Here is an 8,895-nt window from a genome sequence, read left to right as displayed (position 1 = left end):
AGTCATGTGATACGTGGTATAGAAAAGTCCAATCTTAGGAGAGTACATGGGAGGCACTATACTGTGTGTCTGCAGTTGTCTATCTGGTCAAAAACACTGATACAGGTGCCCCTCCACCCTCTGGTGGGATGGATCATGTCTACAGAGAAACTTAGATTCAAATACTTAGATATGTGTGTATTGGGTCTATGTTGTGAAATTGTTAGATATTACTTGTTAGATATTACTGCACTGTCGGAGCTAGAAACACAAGCATTTCGCTACACCCGCAATAATATCTGCTAAACACGTGTATGTGACCAATAAAATGTGATTTGATTTGAAATAAACGTCCTATTTATCAAAGGTGTTTTTGGCTGGAGTCAAAATGACTCCAAAGGATTTTAATTTGTTAAAAGTCCATATTGATACAGAAACACTAAACCATGATATAGATTTATTAAGAACAAGTTGATTGACAAAGTCATGAAAATTTGGAAGAATTGAATAAAATACATTTTGGCTATGATAAAAGATATGCCTCTGGGGTCAAAATGATCCATGTCAGAAGTATGGTTCAATGCAAATATGTAGTGGGTGTAAAGTTTGTTTTACATTCTCACTCATTAAAAACGAATCAATCAACACATGCTTCTCTTTGAACGACTTAATATAATATTAAACTTTTATGAAATAAATGAAAAATAAACGTTTGGTTCCTCAGCTGCGTTGCCCAGTCCAGTCAGCAGATGGCGATGTGTGTCTTTTAGGTTCAGGCGATGCTGCCAGTGTGACGTCTAATCTAGTGGACGGGACGCTCCTTCAACAACAACAGCTAGTCAGACACCTCGGTAGCTTTCTAGCAAACATAGCTACAACATTCACGCTCTTTACACTGTTTTGGTGTATATTAGTCTCTGTGTATTAAACACACTTCTGTCGTATGTACTTGTTGGCCCATTTAATTATATATTTACGTTGTTTGTCAGCTAGCTGGTTTGCTAAGTTAGCTTAGAACTAGGCTAGTCGCTAATGCTAGCTAGCTAACATCTCCGACCATGAGTTCACTAAGCTACTCTCCTCCTGCTAAAGAAGAGGAGGTCTGCTGGACGGAGAAAGAAGCTCTTGTGAAAGAGGAGGAGGAAGAGAAGGATGTTACAATACAAAAACAAGTAGAGGGTGAGGCTGTTACCGTGAAAGAAGAAGAAGAGAAAGACGTTTCAGTGAAAGAAGAGGAAGACGCGTTCAGAGTGAAAGAGGAGGAGGATGTTACAGTAAAAGAAGAAGAGGAGGAAGAGAAAGAGGAGGCAGTTTATGGAGTGAAAGAGGAAGAGGGGGAGATGACTGTCACATTGGAGGAAGAAGAGGAAGTTGGAGATCTGTTTAACACCAGTAAGTACCGTCTCTGCAGTCGTTGAACCAATATGCAGTAAAGGGGTTCTACACTTTAATGTTGTTCTGTAGGAATGGCTGAAGCTACACTGTAACGTGTAGAACATCAAGAGTGGACCATCAACAAAACGTTAACAATTGATCAAATGCATCCAATGACAATGCCTGAAATACTGTAGTCCTCAATATCTCCTATTAGATTAGCCCAATATGTTCTCTTAAAGGGGCAATCAGCAGTTGTTACATCCATTTAGGGACTTATACATTAATGATATGTACCCATCTGTTTCTTTAAGAATTCACTTATAAATGCCTCATGAGCTTAGTTCAACTGTTGTACTCCATCAGAACCCAAAATATAAGCTTTTTATTACTCCAATGTTTGTCAGTAAATATAAACAAACACTGTATATCCTCAAAACATGGTTAAAACTAGAATGTTGATATCATGGATGGTTGCATTTTTCCCATCCCTCAAGTTGTAGATACATCTCAAGGATGATTAATGGAAACAAGATGCACCTGAAAGCAATTGCGAGTCTCATAGCAAATGGTCTGAATAGTTAAGTAAATAAGGTATTTCTGTATTTTTTAACCTGTTTTCCCTTTGTCATTATGGGCTATTGATGACACCCCTCTGAAACAAGATAGCCTAACCATGAGAAAAAAAACTCTACTTAGCCTACTCCTCCTGCTGCTGCTGGCCTTCATAAATTCAGTCGTTATGCTCCTATAGTTTCTGGTAATAGGCTACACCAGCAGTCGTTATGCTCCTATAGTTTCTGGTAATAGGCTACACCAGCAGTCGTTATGCTCCTATAGTTTCTGGTAATAGGCTACACCAGCAGTCGTTATGCTCCTATAGTTTCTGGTAATAGGCTACACCAGCAGTCGTTATGCTCCTATAGTTTCTGGTAATAGGCTACACCAGCAGTCGTTATGCTCCTATAGTTTCTGGTAATAGACTACACCAGCAGTCGTTATGCTCCTATAGTTTCTGGTAATAGGCTACACCAGCAGTCGTTATGCACCTATAGTTTCTGGTAATAGACTACACCAGCAGTCGTTATGCTCCTATAGTTTCTGGTAATAGACTACACCAGCAGTCATTATGCTCCTATAGTTTCTGGTAATAGACTACACCAGCAGTCGTTATGCTCCTATAGTTTCTGGTAATAGACTACACCAGCAGTCGTTGTGCTCCTATAGTTTCTGGTAATAGGCTACACCAGCAGTCGTTATGCTCCTATAGTTTCTGGTAATAGGCTACACCAGCAGTCGTTATGCTCCTATAGTTTCTGGTAATAGACTACACCAGCAGTCGTTATGCTCCTATAGTTTCTGGTAATAGGCTACACCAGCAGTCGTTATGCTCCTATAGTTTCTGGTAATAGACTACACCAGCAGTCGTTATGCTCCTATAGTTTCTGGTAATAGACTACAGTCGTTATGCTCCTATAGTTTCTGGTAATAGACTACACCAGCAGTCGTTGTGCTCCTATAGTTTCTGGTAATAGGCTACACCAGCAGTCGTTATGCTCCTATAGTTTCTGGTAATAGGCTACACCAGCAGTCGTTATGCTCCTATAGTTTCTAGTAATAGACTACACCAGCAGTCGTTATGCTCCTATAGTTTCTGGTAATAGGCTACACCAGCAGTAGTTATGATCCTATAGTTTCTGGTAATAGGCTACACCAGCAGTCGTTATGCTCCTATAGTTTCTGGTAATAGGCTACACCAGCAGTCGTTATGCTCCTATAGTTTCTGGTAATAGGCTACACCAGCAGTCGTTATGCTCCTATAGTTTCTGGTAATAGGCTACAGTCGTTATGCTCCTATAGTTTCTGGTAATAGGCTACACCAGCAGTCGTTATGCTCCTATAGTTTCTGGTAATAGACTACAGTCGTTATGCTCCTATAGTTTCTGGTAATAGACTACAGTCATTATGCTCCTATAGTTTCTGGTAATAGACTACACCAGCAGTCGTTATGCTCCTATAGTTTCTGGTAATAGGCTAGACCAGCAGTCGTTATGCTCCTATAGTTTCTGGTAATAGGCTACACCAGCAGTCGTTATGCTCCTATAGTTTCTGGTAATAGGCTACACCAGCAGTCGTTATGCTCCTATAGTTTCTGGTAATAGGCTACACCAGCAGTCGTTATGCTCCTATAGTTTCTGGTAATAGGCTACACCAGCAGTCGTTATGCTCCTAAAGTTTCTGGTAATAGGCTACACCAGCAGTCGTTATGCTCCTATAGTTTCTGGTAATAGGCTACACCAGCAGTCGTTATGCTCCTATAGTTTCTGGTAATAGGCTACACCAGCAGTCATTATGCTCCTATAGTTTCTGGTAATAGACTACACCAGCAGTCGTTATGCTCCTATAGTTTCTGGTAATAGACTACACCAGCAGTCGTTATGCTCCTATAGTTTCTGGTAATAGGCTACACCAGCAGTCGTTATGCTCCTATAGTTTCTGGTAATAGACTACACCAGCAGTCGTTGTCCTCCTATAGTTTCTGGTAATAGGCTACACCAGCAGTCGTTATGCTCCTATAGGTTCTGGTAATAGGCTACACCAGCAGTCGTTGTGCTCCTATAGTTTCTGGTAATAGGCTACACCAGCAGTCGTTATGCTCCTATAGTTTCTGGTAATATGCTACACCAGCAGTCGTTATGCTCATATAGTTTCTGGTAATAGGCTACACCAGCAGTCGTTATGCTCCTATAGTTTCTGGTAATAGGCTACACCAGCAGTCGTTATGCTCCTATAGTTTCTGGTAATAGGCTACACCAGCAGTCGTTATGCTCCTATAGTTTCTGGTAATAGGCTACACCAGCAGTCGTTATGCTCCTAAAGTTTCTGGTAATAGGCTACACCAGCAGTTGTTATGCTCCTATAGTTTCTGGTAATAGGCTACACCAGCAGTCGTTATGCTCCTATAGTTTCTGGTAATAGGCTACACCAGCAGTCATTATGCTCTTATAGTTTCTGGTAATAGACTACACCAGCAGTCGTTATGCTCCTATAGTTTCTGGTAATAGACTACACCAGCAGTCGTTATGCTCCTATAGTTTCTGGTAATAGGCTACACCAGCAGTCGTTATGCTCCTATAGTTTCTGGTAATAGACTACACCAGCAGTCGTTATGCTCCTATAGTTTCTGGTAATAGACTACACCTGCAGTCGTTATGCTCCTATAGTTTCTGGTAATAGACTACAGTCGTTATGCTCCTATAGTTTCTGGTAATAGGCTACACCAGCAGTCGTTATGCTCCTATAGTTTCTGGTAATAGGCTACACCAGCAGTCGTTATGCTCCTATATAATTTATAATAGTATTAATAATTATAATTGTCTTTATCTCAACATCATTCTCTGTGGTTAATCTACATTCTATTTAAATGAAAATTATAAATATACATTTTTATTTCCATTGCTAAGTTTAAAATGACCTACATAAAGCCCAAAAATTTAAACACGCCAACTCATTAGTGGTGGTGTGTTAAGACAATCAGAAATACTATCAGACATCCCCAAATGTAACTTTGACTATAATTACTGTTCCCTGAAGGAGGGAAACGAGGTACAACACCTGTTTGGCCCCACCCCTTCCTGGGTCGGTGAAGAGCGGTATTAAATTTAAGGAAGAAATCCGAGCCTCGCGCTCATCACCTGTAGAAGGCGGGGCTTCCAGCGAGGCGTGGATTTAATAGTATGTTGTACCTAGTTTCCCTCCTTCAGGGAACAGTAGTTATAGTCATAATGTGTGGATTTAATAGTATGTTGTACCTAGTTTCCCTCCTTCAGGGAACAGTAGTTATAATCATAACGTTACGCTTGTCAAATGATGAACTTTAAGTTAAATACTGGATCTTGCTGTCGGACAGTTTTTTTGTATTCAGATCTCTGAAATGCTCTCTAATTACGTAACATTTAGTGTCTCCTTATGGTACGCTGGGAAAATAGTTTTCATGGGCACAGAAATCCTAAATCATTTCAGAGTTTGCTAAATCCAATGGTTCTAACCAAGAGTCATCTTTACTTTATTGACAACACCCAAATGGATACTGTCATTAACGCAGTTCTTCAATAATTACACATAATTCTTAATACTGTAGCTGTTTAGTTAGTCACATGTTCAACTATCATCAGCTGATCCAGGAAATCATTTTCTGAATGACAGTCACATGACAAACATCACGACATGCAACAACAACCAAAGTGCTTCTTCATTCATTACTCTCGTAAAGACAGTTATGCCGTGCTCCACGTTGGATCCAACATCCCTAAGAAATTGATGTTTATAATGTGTTATTGTCTGCCTGATTTACAGTAGCGTCTCGTTAGTCTGTTTGCACACAGAGATACTTAGCTCATAATGTGTAGAGAACTGTTCCTTGATGGATAGGCTATTGTACAACACACAGAGCTATTTTCCTTTATTCAGGACATTTAGAATGGCAACACATTACAGAATAGCCTAGTGGGATTATTCACAAAATTATCTGGTGATCAGGTTATGAAATGTCATGAAAGACATTTTAGTTTCCATGTTTCACCTGAAGTATGAAATTATTTATAGTCCTAGGTCTATGTTGTTAGGTGAAGTTATGGGTCCTGCAGTATGTCTATGTTATTGTTTGTTGAAGTTATGGGCCAATTTGTTAACTTCTTCGGGCTAGGGGGCAGTGTTCGGAAGTTCGGAGAGTCTGGCATGCCCAAAGGAAACTGCCTGTTACTCAGACCCAGAAGCTAGGATATGCATATAATTGGTTGTATTTGATAGAAAACACTTTGCTTGATTTACAGTTTTATTGTTTATTTACATATTAGGGTAGCTGAGGATTGATTAGAAACGTTGTTTGACTTGTTTGGATGAAGTTTATTGGTAACTTTTTGGATTATTTTGTCTGCATGTTGAACGGGTGGATTACTGAACAAAACGCGCCAACCAAACTGAGTTTTTGGGATATAAAGAGGGACTTTATCAAACAAAACAACCATTTATTGTGTAGCTGGGACCCTTGGGATTGCAAACAGAGGAAGATCTTCAAAGGTAAGTGATTTATTTTATCGCTATTTTGGATTTTTGTGACGGCTGTGCTGGTTTGAGAAATATTTCTATGCAGCAAGTATGCGGGGCGCTATCAAATCAAATCAAATGTATTTATATAGCCCTTCGTACATCAGCTGAAATCTTAAAGTGCTGTACAGAAACCCAGCCTAAAACCCCAAACAGCAAGCAATGCATGTGAAAGAAGCACGGTGGCTAGGAAAAACTCCCTAGAAAGGCCAAAAACCTAGGAAGAAACCTAGAGAGGAACCAGGCTATGAGGGGTGGCCAGTCCTCTTCTGGCTGTGCCGGGTGGATATTATAACAGAACATGGTCAAGATGTTAAAATGTTCATAAATGACCAGCATGGTCAAATAATAATAATCATAGTAGTTGTCGAGGGTGCAACAAGCACGTCCGGTGAACAGGTCAGGGTTCCGTAGCCGCAGGCAGAACAGTTGAAACTGGAGCAGCAGCATGGCCAGGTGGACTGGGGACAGCAAGGAGTCATCATGCCAGGTAGTCCTGAGGCATGGTCCTAGGGCACAGGTCCTCCGAGAGAAAGAAAGAAAGAGAGAATTAGAGAGAGCATATTTAAATTCACACAGGACACCGGATAAGACAAGAGAAATACTCCAGATGTAACAGACTGACCCTAGCCTCCCGACACATAAACTACTGCAGCATAAATACTGGAGGCTGAGACAGGAGGGATCAGAAGACACTGTGGCCCCATCCGATGATACCCCCGGACAGGGCCAAACAGGCAGGATATAACCCCACCCACTTTGCCAAAGCACAGCCCCCACACCACTAGAGGGATGTCTCCAACCACCAACTTACCGTCCTAAGACAAGGCCGAGTATAGCCCACAAAGATCTCCGCCATGGCACAACCCAAGGGGGGGTGCCAACCCAGACAGGAAGACCACGTCAGTGACTCAACCCACTCAAGTGACGCACCCCTCCCATGGACGGCATGGAAGAACACCAGTAAGCCAGTGACTCAGCCCCTGTAATAGGGTTAGAGGCAGAGAATCCCAGTGGATAGAGGGGAACCGGCAAGGCAGAGACAGCAAGGGCGGTTCGTTGCTCCAGCCTTTCCGTTCACCTTCACACTCCTGGGCCAGACTATACTTAATCATAGGACCTACTGAAGAGATAAGTCTTCAGTAAAGACTTAAAGGTTGAGACTGAGTCTGCGTCTCTCACATGGGTAGGCAGACCATTCCATAAAAATGGAGCTCTATAGGAGAAAGCCCTACCTCCAGCCGTTTGCTTAGAAATTCTAGGGACAATTAGGAGGCCTGCGTCTTGTGACCGTAGTGTACGTGTAGGTATGTACGGCAGGACCAAATCGGAAAGATAGGTAGGAGCAAGCCCATGTAATGCTTTGTAGGTTAGCAGTAAAACCTTGAAATCAGCCCTTGCCTTAACAGGAAGCCAGTGTAGGGAGGCTAGCACTGGAGTAATATGATCAAATCTTTTGGTTCTAGTCAGGATTCTAGCAGCCGTATTTAGCACTAACTGAAGTTTGTTTAGTGCTTTATACGGGTAGCCTGAAAGTAGAGCATTGCAGTAGTCCAGCCTAGAAGTAACAAAAGCATGGATTAATTTTTCTGCATAATTTTTGGACAGAAAGTTTCTGATTTTTCAATGTTAAGTAGATGGAAAAAAGCTGTCCTTGAAACAGTCTTGATATGTTCTTCAAAAGAGAGATCAGGGTCCAGAGTAACGCCGAGGTCCTTCACAGTTTTATTTGAGACGACTGTACAACCATCCAGATTAATTGTCAGATTCAACAGAAGATCTCTTTGTTTCTTGGGAACTAGAACAAGCATCTCTGTTTTGTCCGAGTTTAGAAGTAGAAAGTTTGCAGCCATCCACTTCTTTATGTCTGAAACACAGGCTTCTAGCGAGGGCAATTTTGGGGCTTCACCATGTTTCATTGAAATGTACAGCTGTGTGTCGTCCACATAGCAGTGAAATTTAACATTATGTTTTCGAATGACATCCCCAAGAGGTAAAATATATAGTGAAAACAATAGTGGTCCTAAAACGGAACCTTGAGGAACACCGAAATATGGCTCCCACAATCAGACAGCTCAGACTGACCAGTATCCCTGTAAAGCCCCACCCCCTCCTGGAGAATATATCACTGGCTAGAGGCCAACCCACACTTTCACTTCTATGAACGCACACAGTGAGGATCGGGCGGTTTAGGGAATCTTCGTTAGAGAGGTAACCTCCGAACCTTATTGGTATTCGGTTCTTCTCCTAACTCTGCGATTGTTCGACAGTGTCAGTGTGTCTTACCCTCCCGCAATGTGTGATATGAACCCAGGTAGCTCTTTCAGCTATTCTAACCGTGAAGGCTATTACCAGGAACACTTGGTATGGGCCCTCCCACCGTGGCTGCTTCCAGTTCTTTTCTCCTGAGGGACTGGATCCACACCCAGTCTCCTG

This window comes from Salmo salar, unplaced genomic scaffold, assembly GCF_965601325.2.
Source record: "Salmo salar unplaced genomic scaffold, fSalSal1 ptg000306l, whole genome shotgun sequence".
NCBI lineage: Eukaryota > Metazoa > Chordata > Actinopteri > Salmoniformes > Salmonidae > Salmo > Salmo salar.
This window is presented reverse-complemented; position numbering follows the sequence as displayed.